Source organism: Anser cygnoides, chromosome 4 (genome assembly GCF_040182565.1).
Source record: "Anser cygnoides isolate HZ-2024a breed goose chromosome 4, Taihu_goose_T2T_genome, whole genome shotgun sequence".
NCBI lineage: Eukaryota > Metazoa > Chordata > Aves > Anseriformes > Anatidae > Anser > Anser cygnoides.
Window position 1 is genome coordinate 36,168,690 of NC_089876.1, and position 21,711 is coordinate 36,190,400.

A 21,711-nucleotide genomic window follows, 5' to 3' on the forward strand; every position below is an offset into this window, starting at 1 on the left:
ACATCCATGTTTTTACTTCAGTAGCCATAACACTCCTAATGACTAAATGAGTTTGCTTTCCCAGAGTGTCTGGGAAATGGTTCTGCTAATCTCAGTCTACAAACTCATTACCAAACTGAATTCCAGCATCTTTTCTAGTGTCTAGCCAGAATATCAAGTTTCAGGCACCTTTCACTACTTCTTATTTATGTAATTCTTTATTAAACCTGCACTTTACAACCATTTTTTACAACTTGGGTATATTAAGTTACAAGGTTCTGGATAATTGGAAAAGATTCAGCAACAGCTCCAGAGGTACCAAAGATTTGGTAGGGAGCTGTAAAACAATTTACAGAGCAGTGATATACACAATGTTGGCAGAGGAACAATTTGATGTTGATGCAATTCAAGTGGCTGCTGCTGTGTGCTTTCCATTTTACACAGGAAGGTATGCTACATTCCTTCCAATCTCATGCTAGTCTAGGAATTTATTTCTAAAGAATAGCTGTTTCAAGAGTAATATCAAATTACCACAGCAAGATGACCTACACAGCAGCTAAATAATCTATATTTATGAAGAACTGCAGATGTTTGAAACACTGTGCAGACATTAACTCACTAAACCTTCACCATCCTTTCAATGCAGGCAGGAAGAAGGGAATACAGAAGAAATACAGCAATGTTGTGGTAGCCAAAGGAGTGCACCAGGTACAAGAAAGAGAAACAGGCTCTTCTCAGAAGCACATGGCAAAATGACATGGGGACAATGGACAAGAGGGAAAAGGTGAAATTACTATTATGTATCAGGAAAATGCTGTTACAGAAAGGGTGGTCACACACTGGAACAAGTTGCCTTGTTATGAAATCTCCACCCTTGGAGCTATTCAAGACTTGCCTGGAAAAGGCCTCAGGTAACCTCAATTGACTTTTAAGTTGCATTTGACTACAAAATCAGCTCTGGTTTGACAGGGCTTGGACCAGATGACAGACCGTGGTCCCTTCCAGGCTAAATTGTTCTATGACTTGATCTCATTTTCCATCCCACATTCAGGATTCCACAACAATTTTGAAATTGATAGGGGAAGTCTCAGCTGTGGAAAGCTGAGCCACCTTTTCTATAGCAGGCAACAGGAAGCCCGGCATCAGCCTGAGGAAAACAAAAGCAGTTTCAGCAGCACTCCCAAAATTCTTCTTCATTTTTAATGCTTGCTTTGTCCTATATGACCTTGAAGGAACATAGTATGCACTAAAATTACAACTCATACATTCTAATTTTGTCTTATCGAAGAATGTTTTGCTGGCAAATGCTATGATGGGCTGAGGTTTTGAATGGACTTCCAAAGGACAATAATCTAACTGCAAGCTAAGGAAGCCTACAGCTGGAGGCATGCCTGATCCAGGCAGCCTTTTACTAAGTTCATTGAAGTGGATATACTATTAAAAACAACCAAAAAAAAAGTCAATAATTTTTGAAAATAGATTTTTGCTGATTAAATCTATGTCCTATGCAACAGTTGTAAGTGGAGTTCCTTATTTTCTTTTCGCTCCTTCTGAGTCTCATTTTGTTACACATTTTAAAAAGACTTTGAATTACCTACTGAAAGACAAAAATAATGTCTAAGCATCTAAATAGTTAAGCATACAACAATCCACTTAATTACAGTTTTACCTTTGAAGCAAAGTTAATAATTCCAACCTAGCATTGATCTTAACAGCTCACAAGAAAATTAAAATTACATTTAAACAGAAAAAATAGTTTTAATCTTCTTAACTAACATTACTTACTGATTAATGTTACTGAACTAAGTAGCTAATGTTTCTATCACATTACTAGATAGAGTTAAGTCTCATGAATAGGTCCCAAATGTTTAAAACCAGAAACTAACATGTCTCCTTATCGCATCCTTTCCAGCTTCTAGAAAAAAATGTGAAATTTATTTCAAGATATTTTAGGTTATTTCATCTTCTTTTTAACAGTGTTTTATGAGGTAGTTATGCTTTTGTTCAAGAGTAAGTTATGGAAGGAATACTAAATCAAATGCAAAAACACAAACTAATAATGCAAAAGTATACAGTCCATAAATTCTCACTTACACAAAGAGATGGAATTCAGTAAAATTATTACCACTTCTAATTATCATCTGCAAACAGCTGGCATGTAAAGTTCTTACTAAGAGACCAAAAGTATTTGATCTTACAGAACAGTAACAGATCTGTTACTTAAATTAATTTCAGCCTGGAAACGGGCTCTTGGGAGCAAACACATAACTAATTGATTTACACACTCAAATTTGTTTATTTCAGTTAGAACATATACATATCACACGCTGCTGAAAGACCTGGCATTGAAATTAACTATGAAACACTTGCTCTTTCTTTCCTGAGCATTTTACAGATTCACAGATTCACAGATTTCTCTAGGTTGGAAGAGACCTCAAGATCATCGAGTCCAACCTCCGACCTAACACTAAGTACTCCACTAAACCATATCCCTAAGCTCTACATCTAAACGTCTTTTAAAGACCTCCAGGGATGGTGACTCCACCACCTCCCTGGGCAGCCCGTTCCAATGCTTAATAACCCTTTCGGTAAAGAAGTACTTCCTAACATCCAACCTAAACCTCCCCTGTCGCAACTTTAGCCCATTCCCCCTCGTCCTGTCACTAGGCACGTGGGAGAATAGACCAACCCCCACCTCTCCACAGCCTCCTTTCAGGTAACTGTAGAGAGCGATGAGGTCGCCCCTGAGCCTCCTCTTCTCCAGGCTGAACAAGCCCAGCTCCCTCAGCCGCTCCTCGTAAGACTTGTTCTCCAGACCCCTCACAAGCTTGGTCGCCCTTCTCTGGACTCGCTCGAGCACGTCCATGTCCTTCCTGTAGCGAGGGGCCCAAAACTGAACACAGTACTCGAGGTGCGGCCTCACCAGAGCCGAGTACAGGGGCACAATCACTTCCCTAGACCTGCTGGCCACACTGCTTCTTATACAGGCCAGGATGCCGTTGGCCTTCTTGGCCACCTGAGCACACTGCTGGCTCATATTCAGCCGACTATCCACCAATACTCCCAGGTCCTTCTCGGCCAGGCAGCTTTCCAGCCACTCATCTCCCAGCCTGTAGCTCTGCTTGGGGTTGTTGCAGCCCAGGTGCAGGACCCGGCACTTGGCCTTGTTGAACTTCATACAGTTGACCTCAGCCCATCGCTCCAGCCTATCCAGATCCTCCTGCAGAGCCTTCCTGCCCTCGAGCAGATCGACACACGCACTTAGCTTGGTGTCGTCTGCAAACTTACTGAGGGTGCACTGGACGCCCTCATCCAGATCATCGATAAAGATATTAAAGAGGACCGGCCCCAGTACCGAGCCCTGGGGGACACCACTAGTGACCGGCCTCCAACCAGATTTGACTCCATTCACCACAACTCTCTGGGCCCGGCCATCCAGCCAGTTTCTAACCCAGCGAAGCGTACGCCAGTCCAAGCCCCAAGCAGCCAGTTTCTCGAGGAGAATGTTGTGGGGAACGGTGTCAAAAGCCTTACTGAGGTCAAGGTAGACCACGTCCACAGCCTTTCCCTCATCCACCAAGCGCGTCACTTGGTCATAGAAGGAGATCAGGTTCGTCAAGCAGGACCTGCCTTTCATAAACCCATGCTGACTGGGCCTGATCGCCTGTTTGCCCTGTAAGTGCCGCGTGATGACCCTCAAGATAATCTGCTCCATGAGCTCCATGAGCTTCCCCGGCACTGAGGTCAAACTGACAGGCCTATAGTTCCCCGGGAATTTTCTCATTGTTCTTTTAATTACTGGTTTCTTCTAGTGGATACACAGCAAGAGATCCCGTTGCTGTAATACAGATATATAAACTAAAGAATTTGGCTTTTCCCTGACTCATTGAAAAGAAAAATAAAGCAAAATTTCATATATTGTCAGAGTTATACATGGCTGTATTTTTTCAAAATTACATTTGCTACAGGCTGTAGATGCAAGAATTCAGGCCAAATAACATCCTGCTCTTCCACTTGTCTTTCTGCCACACAGACAGCCTCTATTTTTTCCCACCACTTGGAAAGCTTTGTTAACACGTTGAGCAGTTCCACTGAGAAGCCAGAGGGAATATCCCAACTGGAAACATGCACAAAAAGGTGCACTTTAATTAAAAAGATAGCATGTGCAGTTTTAATCATCTGATTTCAAAACAAGACACAATAAACAAACTAGTTAGCATTAGAAACTGAATGAAACACTTATTCAAACGAATGGCATTTTAAAGACAAAACTTTAGCAGAGGTGTATTCATATACTGCATACGTACTGTACAACAAGCAGCTTTCTACATAATGTCAAAAAACAAGCTCATTGACAGTTACTTCATAATGTTTGAAGTTGAATTTTTTAAAATATATCACTCTATTTAGTTACGTTTTACTTTATTTTCACCATGGAGATATTTAAAAAAAGAAAAACGTCAGCAATTTGCCTGTGACACATCTTTCTTCTGTTGTGAAGTAAAAAACATACCTGATATAAACAACAAGTTTTAAAAAGTAATAGGAAGCCAAATTGTTAAGCCAAGCTGTGTCAGTAAAGCAATACCAAGACTGACTCTTGGTGAGTTCAGTTCTGCTGTGACACATTATTAGTACCAAACTATTCACTTCAGTGTAGTTAATCAGAATTCTCTTCAACATAGCTGACAACAGATATTGACTTGTCTAAGTTTCCCTGGCTTTACAACTCCATCATCTCTAATGGTAGAACTTCAGCGGATTTTATTTATTTACTTATTTATTTTTAGAATTAAACCACTTCTGGAGTAATCTACTGATAAAACTTTTCCATTTTATTTGCTGTTCACTAAGTCACAGCTAACAAATTTCCTGAAGTTTTACAGCTTTAATGGTTTCTTCTTGTTGTATTTTTTTTAATTTTTTATCTTTTTAAGTTTTTTCAAAGCTCTACAGATTTGGGAACAAAACCTTATTTTTTTTTCTTTAATTATTTTCTTCTGTGGGCTTCAGTGAATAAAATCTGCTTTATGATATAATCCCAGGTACACTTCAGTCCTGCTTTCATTTTGCTGATACTTGGAAGAAAGCATGCCTACATGTGCCAACATGCCCACATCACAAACCAAATGTGATGGTAGGCTAACATGCACAATCTAACCCAGCTTCGAAGCTGGCCTCCCTGTTTGTCAAAAAAATAGAGATCAAACAAACATCTTACATTGTAATGCAACTGTAAATAGAAGTCTTTCTTCATACAGTCTGACGAAGCAGTTTTTGGCCTGCATATGTGTGCATACGAATGCACATAGAACCCAACAGGAAAAGCACTAGAAAGAAACTGTGAGGTTTCAAGAAGCCTGGACAGAACCACATAACTATTTTTTCTTTAATGTCTATACTCAGAAGTCCTGTGAAACTCAAAATCACCACACACAGTTGACAAATAACACTTGTTTCAGGTGAATCTGAAAGGTAAGAGTCTAAATTAGAATCCAATCATTAACCTGGATCTCTAAAGAAACAGCAAGGCCCCTTCAGGCTGGAAGATTCAGACCCCGAGACCAACTGCTCTGACAGGTTCCACATCCCTTTGTGGACTAGTAAGTGAGGCTGAACACAAAATCTAAGGTGGAATTCACCTACATCTGAGACCAGAAGAGACAGTCAAACCACCTCGTCTTACCTGCTCACGCCACTGATCCTGAATTTCATCCAGGTGCACACAATCCTGCATTTAGTATGTTGTTACTAACAGGGGAAGTAGTTTGTTGTATGCAGTGCCTGATATTACCAACAAAAGAAGGAAACTGATCATCTCAACATGAAGTAAAAGCTTCCTATCTTTCAGGAAGAACACAATCCTGAATAAATACTTAAAACTGGCTTCAAATGTTTTGTTTGGGACTGCAGGTAATAGTTTGATTTTTCATTAAGGACCAATTCAAAATTTCATATTGTACCCAAGCAATATAACTGATTTATCATGGCACAGCTCTTAATTGATTGATTGATTTGTTGTTTGTTTAAAAATAAAAAATATAAATAAATAAACAAACAAACAAGATAACTGGGTACTTAGAGCTTGTTAAAGAATGTATAAAAACTGGTTAGTATAAGCTTACACTCAATCGTTACCTGATTTTAATACAACGTATTAGAACTGTGCTTAACCTTTTAGACGTACACCTTTTTGTTCTTCACAAGATACTGTAAAAGCAAGTGAAATTGTGTGTTAATACAATGCGTATAAACTGACAAGCAGCCTACAACCAAAGCACATGCCTGGAGGCAGCGTGGAGTGCCCCAGCTCTAAGGCTCCTGATGAGAGCTCTCCGATCCAGAGCCCTCATGGTCCCACTGCATTCACACCTCGGGCATCCCAAAGGTGCAAAACGAGGCATTTGAAGCTGTCCATAACCAGTCCTCTCCGTGCCTCCAGCAATACCCTCCACAAGCTGCAATCTTGCATTACGATGTCACTGAGCGTTTGCTCTCAGCAACTCTGTCTTAAACAAGACCTCTTTCCAAAATCTCAGAGCAACCACAGAAAACTAGACCAATTTCTCCTTCAGCACTGGGCTTTCACGACATACCTGTGACCCTCCCTTGACATTCATCCACGTTTCTTTTATGCTCCCTCTTACACTAAGTGGTTGCATTTCAAACGCCAGGATGGGGAGCCCGCATGAGCTGCTGGCTGGGGGAAGCTCGGAAGCAAACATGGAGACAGATGGGGCTCAAGAGTTTGGGCTCACGCATGATTTTTCCACACATTTCTGTAAAAGCTTTAGGCCAGCCCAGGCAATACGGGAACTCCCAAGTGAGAGATGATCCATTTTCATTACCGTCACATTTTCATAGCAAATATAAATCATATTAGACTTGTTAAAAAGAAAAACACCTCAAAAACAAACAAGGTATAGCATGTTTCAGAATACCCTTTTTTACAGCTCTGTTGTTATTCCCAAAGGAATTCACATAAAAGGTAGCCAGCCCGACATAATACATACATGTCGCACCCATGGATTTACTCGTTAATTAAAACAAGAACCTTTATGTCATTTGTATAGAGTGAGGTAAAGGACATTTTTCCTGCCTGTATAAGCTTTGGTACACCAGTTTCCTCCCTAAAGAGCATGTAATAGCTACATTTAAGTAAATCAGGCGAAGGCGTCCTCTTTTATTTTATGTTAAGGTAAACTAGCCTTCCTGTCCCATTGCAGTCTAATTTTTCTTTATGGCTATTTAAAACCTATAATAGGTTAACATTAACATTCAGACTGCTTCCTGAACTGTCTCATTCTGCTAGATGATAAACTTAATAGCTTTTAGTGACAGACAGCAAATGAGAAGCTGGGGGAAGGGGGGATTTCATCTCCAACAGCAGCCTACAACATTTATAGCAGTTTAATAACAACATCAATAAAAACGCAGATCTACTGTAAAAAGCCTGTGGTGGCAATTACGCGAGTTTGTTTACTTTGGCTGCAGCCAGCAGTGAGCAGGATCTATTCTGCTTACTAGGCACCACCTCTTCTTTTCCAGTCATTCATATACCCCACGTCTGGCCCAGGATATTTTTTTTTTTTTGAGGGGCGGAGAATGGGGGGCATGTCAGTATGGAGAACAGATACCATACTGCATACCATACCTGGCACAGACTGTATTTCTTCACTGCACAGACATTCATTCCACTACATAATTTTTCAAGGTAGAATTAAGCCCTTTTGGGTTAAATAGGAACAACGGTAGTTTTGAAACCCAAATCTGATGCTTATGTCACTCTATATTGCCTCAGAGGTTCAATCACTGGATGCTTAAAATCTTTCTGCTGGTAGCAGGTAGCAAAAATCCCTAGAGAGACTTGCACATGATTTATCAGGAGGTTCCTCATTCCCAAAGCTGGTCTTTCTTGTTGTCAGGAGTAGCATGGTTTCTTCAGACTGCAACTCTGCAATCCTGTTACGGGGTTGCTTTGGAATATTTTCACTACCCAGAGGCAGTAACTGTATTATGAAGGAACATGTAATCTACTTCTACAACACTTAATTTCCAAACACACTCACACTTAAAGGGAAAACTTTCTTTTAACCTTAACAACTGAAAAAATGGTTGTCTTCACCTCTCTGGGCTTTCTCCTTTGCAGATGTGCTCCTCCAATCTGCACAAAAACAACACTGAGCTGTGTGGACACAGCCTAGAAGGACCAAGCTGGAGCTATGCAAAGAATCATTTGTTATTAGGTGCAAGGGAACTTTAAACAATATTTCAGTGAACAACAACCCAGCCAAAAATCCCATTTAGATGGGTTTGATCTATATCCAGGCCTCTCATGTTTTCATGCTTTGGGCCTTAATGACAGAAACAACAAGCTCTTGTTTTGCAAAAATTTGTCATGTGTATGAACATGTTTCATTACCATGCATATCCAGCTAGCTACACCAGCATTTTTTCATCACATATGCAAACCTAGCATCCACACTCCAGTCTGATGGTATGTTCATATATAACATATGACATTATTTTGATTTCAATAGCTCCTGTACGGAACAGATGCTACATGTAAGAATCTTTAAGTCACGTGAAGATAAGTTTCAACCTTTTCATGTGATTTGCTCCTTATTAAAAATATTTTTGATAACAATGGCCAGAACATTTTGCATTAATAAAGTTTTGTTAAAAGTCAACTTGCCTTCCACATTAGAAATTCACAGCTGGTTAGTTCTTGTTTCTTTTGGAAGGCTAGAAGCAGCTTGAGGATTACTTGATGGTGACAAGTAGTAAGTGAGTAAAACCTAATTATTTTAAAGAGGAATAGATTTTATTTTGTTTCTTTAAGTCTGAAAGAGCTCTTGGAACATAATGATATAACACGGTATAACCAAAGAATATAAATGGTGCTAAGATTATGCTAAGCTTGCTGTGGGTCTTCCTGTCATCAGATCTATTTGGTACAGGCCAAAAATGCACAGAATAAAGTGAAGAAGCTTCAACACTACAAAAAATGATGGACTCTAGGATTTGCTTTGGCTGATAGTTTCCATATGGACAGGGAAAATAGGTGAATTTCAAAAATGTCAGCGTGCCCCTTTGGCCAGATTTAGCTAATTTTCTCATGCCTGTAGGGAGGTGTCAGGGGAAACACTTATCTCCTTGCCAAAGAAATATGCCAGACAGGTATCAATCAGGTATCAATCAACTAACAGAGTAGTACAAAGCAGCCCAGTCCTTTCATATTTGATCTGCTTCATCCCAATTTCCCAATTCTAATGGGCTGGGGGGAGGGGGGGATGTAGCTGTTTTAAAGCATCCAAAAAGGATTTTCTATAGGAAAATACATGCCTATCACAATTCCAGGTACTTGTTTATCTTCACAGCATATCATGAAGATTTTTTCCATCCCAAATAATGAAGCCTTGAGATGTGCCCATGAGATGTGAAGGGAGGAAGTCGTGAAAAGGAGCAGCCCTGCAAAAAGAGAGATGCGAGGCTCTATAAGAGAAGGCTGCTGCCTAGCAGGGCTCTTCTGAGTGCACAGCTAGCTCATCCAAGTACAACATATCTAGCTCACCTGTGCCCCTTGGCATTAGAAATGAATTAAATGCACATGTAATGTCAGGAAAGGAGGCAAAAGGCAATCATGTGAGTTTCATTCTCGATGTATGAGACTCAGAGGTATTCAGGCAGTACCCACAGCCCAAGGGGCATGTAAATTTCTGTAATCAGAAAGACAGGCACCATATATGTCCGTCCTGCTTCCCACCCTCAACGCACACACCAGTTCCAGAACATGGTGGCACCCCAGAAGACTGCAGATGCTTAGGAATAGGGATGGATCTCCTGCCTCTGGCAACACCTTGAAAAAAGGTATAGCTTAGCATAAACTACAAAAGCCTTTAAACCTAGTCTAAATCCGTATCTACGTAGGTTCCTAGCCAGTCCAAAAATATGGAGTCACAAATGTGCTGTAAAAGCACCTTTCCACTCCAGCTCCCTTGAACTCAGCAGGAACTGAGTCCCTAACCTCACAGCGGGAGGAAAACATGGTTGGTTGGAAAAGGAAGACTTAAAGTCACTTTGCAAGCCAACCCTTGACTGCTGGGCCACAGCTGAGAGCAATACCTAAAGCACACACGGAGGTGGCATGTACAGAAACTATATGAAATGGCCACCGGGGCAGAAACACTCTACCTGCCAGCTAACATGAGGTGACTGAATGTTGGCTGAACATACAGTCACAGCTGGTTTTACTGACTGTGATGGGCAGCCAGCATCAACTGAGATAGTCTGGCAGGGGAAACCTGGATGGCGGACAAGGTAAAAAGGGGGCAAGTATTCCACTCCTTCTCAAAATAAGTTGCTGTTTTCTTTTCAAAGTTTCAGACTGTTTGGGTCTAATTAAATTTGAAGAAGGAAATGAGGAGTAAGCAAAATTCTTGGACAAAGGGGCAGGGTGTTTTTTTCAGCTCTACTGGGACTGCAAGCAATGCATGAAAGGCAGTGTCAGGTGTTAAAGCAAAACGGTATGTACTTTAACAGCAATGAGAAAAGCATGAACAAGAGAGAGGATTCATCTATTTTAGGAATGTAACTTTTATAGAAAACACACTAACTCAAGCATTTTTCTAATCCTGTTCACTAATACTTAGTGTTTGGCACCATGCAAGTTCTTCCAGTCAGGGAAATCAGCGTTTTCATTTGATAGTATAAATATTTGTTCCACTTTTTTTTTTTTCCTTTTTTTCTGTTGTAGTTCTGAATGCTTACATAAATATTGCTTACTCAACGTTGGTCATGTGAAGAATTAGGGAGCTGTTCCCTTAATTACCCTGTGCAGGCCATCTGCAATGCAGGGATGCAGAGGAGCATCTGGGAAGCCAGTCATTAACAATCACCTCCGAACCTTAGCAGTAGCCTTAGCAGTAGCTCACAGAATGATTTGGCTTGGAAGGGCTCTTAAAGCCCACCCAGTTCCAACCCCCTGCCATGGGCAGGGACAGTTCCCACCAGACCAGGTTGCCCAAAGCCCCATCCAACCTGGCCTTGAACACTTCCAGGGATGGGGCATCCACAGCTTCTCTGGGCAGCCTGTGCCAGTGCCTCACCACCCTATGAGTGAAAAATTTCCTCCTAACATCTAAACTCTCCCCTCTTTTAGTTTAAAACCATTGCCCCTTGTCTTAGCACTGTCTGCCAAAGTAAAAAGTCACTCTCCATCTTTTTTATAAGCCCTCTTTAAGTATTGAAAGGCTGCAATGAGGTCTGTTATTGGTCTTTAACAGAAGAGACCAAATCAACCCTGGAGTAAAATAAGTAGACCATTTTACATTTGCAGAATTCATGCCCATCCAGGGCAAGACAGCTATAAAGCACCAGTTCCTCCAGGCAAACCTCTTAACTGACTGTTAGTCTGCAAGTTATTTAACAAATGAGAGCCAAAACAGCCTCTTCAGAAATAAACTTACTCAAGGTCTACAGTGCATGTCTTTCATATTCATGTTAAACATAGATAGAAAGAAGTTTTACTACAGCCCTGTGGATGGTTTCTGGCAAGGACTAATGCAAAACCATTAAAGACTTTTTAAAATTTCCCCCTCAAAACTTGCCTGCATTTAATCCTGCTTATCCATACATTCATTACACCTACCACCATGACAAAGTGCCTTGCACAGATTTCATTAACTTTTTACTGGTAGTAATAACAGAAAGATGACAGGCTAGATTTTTCTGACAGTAGTTTAAATGACTTCCGTCTATGCTATTCCAAGCACACACTTGACAAACTCACCTCCCAAGAGGAGAATTTGGACCTGGGTGCCTGCATTTTAATAGCTGGACTGCAGCGTAGAAAGTGAGGAAAAGAGGTCATGACCTCTTGGAGCAGTGACATTTTGTCTGGAAAAAAATGCTATGGGAAAGCTAAGGCAGAGGTGTACTTTGTAACCCCTCACATTTGATGCACCATAACACCCAGGACATGATAACACTGAGACCTGAAGCTGTTTCAATCCTTAGAAGAAGTATAATACTATGATGGGTCTGTCTTGTCAGAAGAAAGTCTCTCTGTCTCCGTTTCATCACAAAGAGCTCTGAGTTTTATGTGAAGCACAGCTTTGGAGGGCCTCCACATAGGAAGACTAGCATAACAGTTTTTCCTACAGATAATATAGACAAATACTGCTCGAGTATTCACTTGCCGAGGTACAAATGCTGAGCCAATCAAACAGAGAGGCCACGAATGAGCCAGATCATCAAACACTCCCCATCACCTTATAAATGAATACAATTGCAGACAATTTGGCAAAGTGTTTTCCAGAAACAGTTAAGATCTGTTGAAATTAATAAGTATCTGTAAGATATAACATAGTATTTTTCAAACTTTTCATGATGTCATTCAAAGGAAAAACAAAGCATAGCTTCATTCCGTGACTAATGAAAGTTTTACAAAAAAAAAAAAGTGGAGTATGTGTTTCAAGAGTTTCATGCAAAAATGATCAAACAATTATTGTACGTGCAAAACACTGCAAAAAGATTAAGTCTTTTCTTTGCCTCATGCTACCTTCTTTAAGAGTCTTTCATGACACTGAAGGAATCATAACTTGTCTGATGATGTAGACTGGTGTGGGCCACTGCTCAAACAGCTACACAAAATCTGTATATCTAAATTTCTGCCACGGATGTTCCTGTATTGTTTACCCATTGATAATAAAATTCATTGTCTTCTGGCACAAAAAAAAACACTGGGCTTCCTCTAAAATCATAAAATACATTAGATCTATTATCCCTTTAATACCCTTGGTTTCAGTTCCCTACTGGGAAAAGTGTGCTGCATAGGTTCTTTCTTATGCCAAATCTTCAGTAATACTATGCTCTTACAAATACAGCATTCTGTCTTGGTATCAATTCATAGTAGACCAAGTATGTTGACATTATAGTACAATAAACAACACAGAATTAGGCTAAAGCAATTCTAAAGCCTAGGTATTCAACACACAAGTACTGTCAGAGAAAAAGAACACAAATAAAATGAAAACATGACTATGTTAAAAAAAAAAAGCTCAAATATACTAAGTATTATCTGTGCCTTGATCATATATGCAAATAAATCATAATTCCAAAAATCTGAAGAGGACTACTCAACAGAAGAAAATAGGAATATCTAAAACAGTATCTTTAGAAAGTAACAATTTCATTTATTCACAAGACCAGTAATTACCTACTGATAGATCAGAAGTAAAATTAACATGGTGTTTGACAGTATAAGAATGGCTATATACTGCCAGATGGAAGATGTCTCCCTCCTTCAACAGTGGCTAACAGCAAACACAAGGAGAAGAGACTAAGACAGAAGCAGAGACTGGTACCTTCTTGATGTCTTCCCAGCCCCAGAAATCTGCGATTCTCAGACTTCCTGAAATTCATGTAACTCTGTTTTTAATAGCTCTGAGTGAGATTTTCTTTCATGATTTTATTTTTATTTTTTAAATCACAGTTTAAATTTTTCACTGTTTTGAGAAATACATGGATCACTTTGTTTTAAATCTGCAGCCTGTTAATTTTGATCTCATGAAAGTCTGCCTGGGGAGAAGAATATCAATGGGATTTTTGTGGAACCTACATAAGAATCAGAGGAGATAACTGCACAGAGAGGATGTTATAGGGGCTCTTGCAAACAGTTTCTCAAGTTATTTAACTTGCTCATAGCTCTGAATCTGCTAATACTAGTTTAATAATTTTATCTTTTATTTTCAGTTAGTGTCCCACATAAAAAGGACTTTTCTGTCCTTTTCCGAGTTTTAAAATGTTAATACAGAGATTAACAAAAAAATCTGAGTGTAATTGGTACTGTCATTGACCATCTCGATAGGAAAACTTATACCTGTATGGATATAGGGAATCAGTTATACTTTCAAATTATTCAACTACAATCGATACACAGCTTTGGAATGTCAATGTATCTAGTTGTTCATATGATCCCATTACTGTGGTCACTTACAAATTTTACTAAGAGCCAGTTAGGAGTTTCTATTAGTTTATTTATCTAATTAATTTTAAGGGAAAACTCCTATTTGTTTGATAACAAAAAAAAAATGTTTGTGAGCTGACATTAACAGCTGGAGCAGACACCTTTACTGAACAGGGTCCTAACGATGACCACCGTCTCTATAAGCCTAGACTGCCAGAGAAGAGGCCCTTGGAAGGCCACCCCTGGAGGCTGCCATGTCTCAGTGCTGCCCGCTGACCCCTGTAGCCCCAGCTGCTGAGTGAAATCCAACAGCCAGTAGGTGCTGTGGATGTGATGACAGTTTTTTTATTTACTTACAAAAGTAGTCACTTGTCCATGTCCAGTTTGTGGGAAATCATGAAAAAATAAAAAGTATACTAAAAAAAAAGAAAAGAAAAAAAATGTAGCCCCAGTTCAACCAGAAATGCATGCTATATAAATTCTGAATTTTGGCCAGCTTTAATTTTTATTTAGCATATGCCGATAACCCTCTCCCCTTTCCTGGTACAGGATAAAAGAGGATTAGTACCAGATGGCCTTTCAGGCATGAAGTGGCAAACCAGAAGACCTGAACATGCTCTCCCAAGTGCCAGAACAGCCCACTTACTGCAGGACTATTTTCCCTGTCTGCTCTGAGCCATTTAGGATACTGCAGTTTGATATAGTATTACAGTCAAAGTAACGTAAAAAAGAAGCAGACTTTAAGAACCACCCACATCACAGGTGTCTTGCAGTTGTAAAAGGTCTCATCAGATTTCACCTTTTGTATCCTCCCATAATATTTCTTTCTTTGATAGAATTTGGATAAGAATTTAAACAATAGAAGGAACATATATGTTCCCTCTTACTTTAATAGGGTTTTTTAATCTGTTTATGCCCTCAAAAATGTTAAGAGATCTAGCAATATTCTGCTAATAAGTATCTGTAGGCTTCCTACTACTTCTCACATACACCACCTTACAAATGTGACTTTGCAGTACCGGTATTTTAGTGCAACTTTCCACATAAATCACCTGAAAATGTAAGTGTAATTTAAATGTTTGTATGTTTACCTTTGGTGAAAGCAAATTCCATTTGCATATGGTAAAACAGACATAGGTAAAAGCTAGCACTAGTGTATTGTCATGGTATTTAACAGTTCTTCAATCAGTTCTTCAATAATTCCTTTAAAAACCGTTATTCTCTAAGGCTTAGCATAGAACTGAAGTAATAAAATCTTTTTTACGAAACTGCTCTAAAGATTGAAGAATCTACATATTGTAAAGTAATATACTATTAAAAAAAAATCCAAAACACCAAATTCTAAGTGTAAGAAACCGCAACAAAAATCAGTTCCCATTCCCACAAGAGCACAATGGAAACATCTTCAGCTCTACAATTATTTTGACCATTTCTAAAAACTTCAAGTATAAAAATTAGATTTTTACTGGGTAATTTTAAAGGAGACTGTTTTATTTCTCGTTTTCTGACAATACCACTGCTCTGTGGAAGCCTCACTGAGCACTTTCTAGAAGTGGTCTATAGCTCATCTCACATATTTGCACAAATCATGATGCACTGTCTGTAACAAATAATACATAAGCATTATTCACTTTCCAATTAGCTTAGACTACCTACAAATTCATGGTTCTCAGGAAACAAATCAGTATAAGCAATCCCTTTTAATTATGATCAACATCACAGCAACTTTGGTGATTGCTATATTTTCTCTCTAGCAATTGTCTCAGGTCATAGATAATGAAGATAGCAAAAACCAATATGCAACACTATGCAACACCATATGTAACAGTGCCATCTGGTGACCACTACCCATGAAGTGAACTTCCTCATTTCTAATTTGAAAGTCCAAAACTCACTTCACACACAACTTACGGTTTCTCTAGTCCCAGTTGCCTATGCACTTTTATCTCTCAGAAGTCACAAACCTATCTAGAAGAGGCCTACCTGAGAAGCGGGAAAAGAGAAATTGCAGCGATGGCTGGTTCAGCAACTACATTAATGGTTTCTCTCCCCAGCCTTAGATTTCCAGGAGAGAAAAAGGATGCTCAAATGGTTCCAAGCAAGAAGCACACAACTGTTTTGTTGAGCTACAGAATTCAGGCTTTCCTCAGAGGATCATACTTAGAAAATAGCAAAACATCACCCCAGTTATAATTTGCTCTGTTGTCAAGAGATACTACATAAAACAGAGAGACGACTCTTCAAAGTGCTTCCTAGGTGAATAATTACTCCTTTCTGGAGCATGCTCTTGATTCTAAGATGATGAATTTCATACCATATTGCTTCCTAGTCAAAACAAGATTTCGTTATCAAGATTCCTGCACAATTACCTTAGCTTACAAATTCAAGATGTTTTACGTTTTCATACACCAACAGTGACAACAGCCAGAAAATAAAGACCATGTTCCAATTCCCCAGTGCCTTTTTTCATGTGAGCCATAAATAAGGAATATTAGATGGAAAGAAAACAACTAAACATTTTTATAAACCTAAAGAAACCTGCAGGGTAATAGGAGAAACGTCTGTTGTTTTGACTGACTACAAAATTTACTAAATTACACATTATGTACAAACTACGAACATAAAAAGACATTAAAGAAAGGAAAAAATATTGGTTTTGTGTTGACTTTTGTTTTCCAAAGAAAGTTTCACTTTCCAAAACTGTGACAGTGTTGTGATTTCTCATCCACTTTATAGGGCTAGCTTTAAGCTTTTCTATTAATTACACAGTTTCTCTTTCTATAACTTTCTCATCCAAATAAATGTAGTTCCCAAAAGTGATGAATTCAAACAATTTTGCAGCCACTTAATATTCAACACAGAAAGTACAGACATGGTTGTGATGTCTGTGACTTCAATTTCTGCACAGCTCAGGCCCAGTTCTGGACAAACCTACACTGAAATCTATCAAAATTTAATTTGAATCGAAGCATGATTGTACAGTCATCAAACATCTGAAGCATACTACAGTCACATCAGGTACACAGCTATTTTGCAAAATTTTCAGCAACATTATGTGGAATATTTCTGATACATTCATTTGACCTTATTTCATGTCATTTTAAGGTAATAATTTTAAACGGATGGTACATCCAGGTATTCAACCCACAGATTGTATGGTATAATGTTTATGACCAAAGTATTTCTGAAAAACATCTGAAATACTGAGAATTTTATTTGTTTTTGAAATAATTTCACCATAATTTATAATATATCCAGAATTTACTTAGCTCAACACAATAGTCAAAAGCCATAAAGCAACAGAGAACTTAAACATCACATACAGGCCTGGGAAAAAAGAAATTCAGGACTGCAGCTGGAACAACAACAATCTTGAGAGCTTCTGAACCTGGGATTTGGATAAATGCGTTATAGCAAGCGAAGACGGATGAAAACCTTGGATCTAAAACCAGTTCAAATTCTGAATTCTGGACTAAATTGTGACATTCAGAGCTGTATCTCTCTCTCTCTCACACACACACACACAGGCCAATGCACATGGGCTGCTTCCACAGTACTGGGACCCTTGTTTCCTGTTTTCTCACTTCCATGTGAAGTTTAATATGATGATGGTTTCCATTTTTAGAGAGCAATTTTCTGAACTACTATTCAGATCTGAATCATCTGTAAATAAAGATGCCTTTAGCTTGGCATCAGCTATTTTCTCTGCAGCACTAGACTTTGTTCTTGCCCTAATGACTTCTCAGACATAATTTTCCCCAGGTTCTGATAATACTAAATTTAGATCACAAAAGATATTTTTTATTACATTCTCTGGCATCTTTGCACCACAACAATTGCCTTATACTATCTGCACTGAGTACCATTTCTTTATTCCCATAGCTATTTTTTTTCCAAGAGCGGTCTAACATCAAATTACATGAGCTAATAAGTAGGAAAATATATTTTTTTAAGATACTTATCATATGTTAATACAGTCACACTGTTAAACAAATTTCACCTACTTTCGTTCATATTTTTACTTGGAAAAGTACAGTCACATTGTTAAACAAATTTCACCTACCTTCATTCATATTTTTACTTTGAAAAGTAACTGAAATCTGATCTTTTATTATCATTTTCATACAAGGTTACAGACTTACATAAATCAGATCTCTCTTTTAGGCTGGAAAAATTAGAACAAATTAAATTATTTCCAAGACTTAAGCCAAAATCTAGAAATCTTACAAATTTTAGTAATATCAGATTTTTTTAAATAAATGCAAATAGGTAATATGAAAACTTAGAACTCACCTGATATTCTCTCTCCATGGTGATCGTTGTGAGAAATTAGAGGTAATTTGTCAGTCAAAATTAGGTAAACCCAAAACATTTAAATAATTAACAAGGCAAAATTAACAAACATATTTTCCTCCAGCTGTTCTGAGGTTTTATTTATTTTCTAAAAGACTCATCAATATAATACCTCAACATCTTTCAGTAATACATTAAAACTATGTCTACACCATGATAAACGGGCACAGTTCCCAGTTCCTAGGACCATGGCGTCACCTCACATCCATGACACAAGGTAGACACAAGACCCATCCCACAGATGCTGATGCAAGGTTATGTGCCCTCTCCTGCTTCATACCCTGTTCTGTTTTTGTTTGGTTTTGTTTTGTACAAAACAGTAATTATGCAGACAAAGCTTCTGTCGTATTCCAAATTAGATGAAAGGAGAGCCAGTGCTCATGCACAGAAAGCACCTGCCTCACACATTAGACAAAGCTGAAAATGGATCAGCTGCATCTGGCGCTGTTTGTTTTTTTAACGATTTATACGTGTAATATTTTTGCAATGCTATTGCTCGATTTTCCACATGCTCTTTTATTAGCAACATCAAAGCTGATTTCCTATATGTTTCCTATAAATGCTTTGTACAGTTCATGTTCTTGGCTTTTTTCTTTGTGTTTGTCTTGTGTTGTTCCTCTGATAGTAAGGCAAAGCAAAGATTATTTGAAGGAAGCAATAAAAAATCGGGTGCTTTTTTCGTTAAGTCTGAAGATATTGAGATAATAAGGAAATAAGAAAATCTCAGAAGACAAAAATACCCCATCTGTGAATCCAGTGACCGTAAAACAGAGTTTTGTTCCATGTTTCACCCTGCATTTGATAACTTTTTTTTTTTTTTTTTTTAACAATTTTAAACCTGACCAAAACATTAATTATTTCTGTCTTCTACAGTTAGGTCAGATAAAAAGACCACTCAAGTCAAGGGCTTGTTTTTTTTAAATATAATTCAAAGGGCTCTGAATCAGTCTCCAATTAATATTTTGCTCTGACATGTTTCGCTACTATATTGTTTTCTTTCAGGCTACTTGGCAATAACTGTTCTTTCATAATTACAGTTTCCTTTTCCTCTTTTTGCAAAGACCAATTTTTATTCTTTCCCTCCGAGCTTCTTTGTACTATGCACCTAGCTTGTCCACTTGTCTTTTCTTATTATCAATAACTTTGCCAATTCTACCTGTTAGTGGGACCCCTAAGACAGGTTTATTTTATTATCTGTCGACCAATTTACTTCAGAAAGCAGACGAAAATGTATATTCGGATTGTTCACAGACCAATAACCATATTTGCAACAAACTTATCCTTTTGTTTCTCAAGACTTCTCCTTTTTATTTATATCATTTTATTAACTGAAGAGCTCTATGAAAATGATCAGCAGCAAGGCTGCCAATTTAGCCAAACTCTCAAATCACTCAAACATTAACATTTGAACACCCTATTTCTGTCAATTAGATGGTACTAATCTCTGAGAAAACTGATTTTAGTAACTTAATCTTTTTCAGTTCCAAAATTGGAAGAATAGCATGAGGCAATTAAAAAAAAAATCAAGTGGGAGAAGGAAGAAAACAAAACAAAACAAAAAAAACACCTCCTCTCTCAAATTTTGCAATGATTAAATTTCGTGAATCCAGGGGACAGAACTCCACTCAATTCATCTGCCCAAGACGTTGGCATCTAGAATAAACTAGCTGTGTGGGCAGTCCCTGCAGAGAGCACTGGGAGAAAAGCACCTTTAGAGAGTGAACTTTTCCAACTCTATACATACCTATGATTGTCTCAAAAGGTTAAATTTAGGCAAGATACATCCTGCTCTACTGATTTTTGTACTGGCAGTCAATAATGTCGTGTTTGGCACTATGTGGTTACTCTGTGAAATCCAGCCTACAGTAGTAAAAGAAATCAATCATGTATTCCAGTCCAATAACCCATCCTTGCCTGCAAAACATTTCCTTTCCCCTTTCTCTACAAACATGTCATAATCAGCATAATGTCTGCGTGTTCACTCTGTTTCTAAGTAAATGTTTTATTCCAGTAATTCTCAGTCCATGGAAACATAACTGTTTCAGAACACAACTCAATGCTTGATAGACACAATAAATCTTTCTCTGTCTTTTCTTTTGCCAGTATTCTCATCAGTGTCTTTTTGATCAGACCTAACTCACAGCACTTTTATGATTTTTTCCTGAACTGGTTTATTTCTGCTGTAATTAAGCTTTTTTCCTCTTTGAGGTTCTAAGACTCCCACTATTCCGTAAAATTGATGGTATCCACACTACTTGAGACTGATATTGATCTCAAGGATTTCCATTTATTTTCCAGATTTTTCTTTTACCAAGTTGCTACCTAGTCGAGCTTTGTTTTTATATCCAACTAAATATTTGCATTAAAGGGAGCCATTTCAACAAGAAGCATTGGCAGGTACTTCACTATTTCTATTTTTATCTGTAATCTGTGCTGTGCTAGTCAAAATAATAAAACAATGACTTCCTTATAATAGCAAACCTGAGGTGTCTACAAAGGCAAAAGTTTAGAAACTTTCTCTTAAGAGTTTCATTCCTTGGCAAAGTCAATACAAGATTTCAAGATTCTCGGGGATTTGCAGGAAGAGGTTATCACTTACTAGGTGTCCAAACAATGCCCCAAAGATTTGCACATTAAAAGCAAGATGGAATTCTGCATCTCGGCCCCTCCTCAAGGTCTATGGATTCACGCAGTGGGAGAGACATGTACTACAAGAGAAGAGAATTAATATTTTAGGATATTGGTAAAGGGACCTTGACGATTTCACTAAATCTCATTTGAGAAACTTCCATTACTGAAGAAGAGGTTGATTACTCTAAGTATTGTATTCTTTAAACAGCCCGATCAATTCTAAAGATTAAATCATATGCTTTGTGGTATAGATGGAAGAACAAAGGCAACTTTCAAAAGCAAGAGGTGCTTCTTTCTCTACTGATCAGTTCAACTTCCCCCTTAATCCACAACCAATATTTACATGAAATGCAGTTATCTTCAGGTAATGTTTTCAATAAATGATTTTCCTATAATAGAGAAGAATACATAACCAACCATATCCTCCATCTTTCTAGGTTCCTCCTTTAAAAAGACCAGGTAGAGACCTCACTAGACCTCAACACAAGTAAACATGATAGACAATCAACATGTTGTAAGGCCTTACAATGTGGTTTATAAGATTTCACATATCAGAGCTTTCTTTGATGTGTTCAGCAGCTAAAGTTCTCAATGGGTGGCATCACAATTAGCAAAACAGTGTCAAACAAAAAAAGCACTCCAGATAACTGGTCAAAATTATACTTATTGCTATGCCTTCATGTTATAATATTTAAACTATGCTATGATCACCAGTTACCAGTTTCTGAAATCAGGTAGTCATCAGATAGCAGCAGCTTAACTTTATTCATTCAGCACCT

At 38.2% G+C, this 21,711-nt stretch overlaps 1 long non-coding RNA gene across 7 annotated transcripts in view; it reads right to left on the reverse strand.

Annotated features, from left to right (window-relative positions):
• Nucleotides 1-21,711, reverse strand: part of LOC136790683 (uncharacterized) — a 387,684-nt gene that overhangs the window by 74,146 nt on the left and 291,827 nt on the right. For 5 of the 7 annotated variants that reach the window (XR_010831092.1, XR_010831095.1, XR_010831089.1 and 2 more), the window contains one exon: nucleotides 20,901-21,009. The exons of the other annotated variants lie outside the window; for them this stretch is intronic. This is a non-coding gene — a long non-coding RNA (uncharacterized lncRNA). The remainder of the gene's footprint in view (nucleotides 1-20,900; nucleotides 21,010-21,711) is intronic. 7 annotated transcript variants of the gene reach the window in all.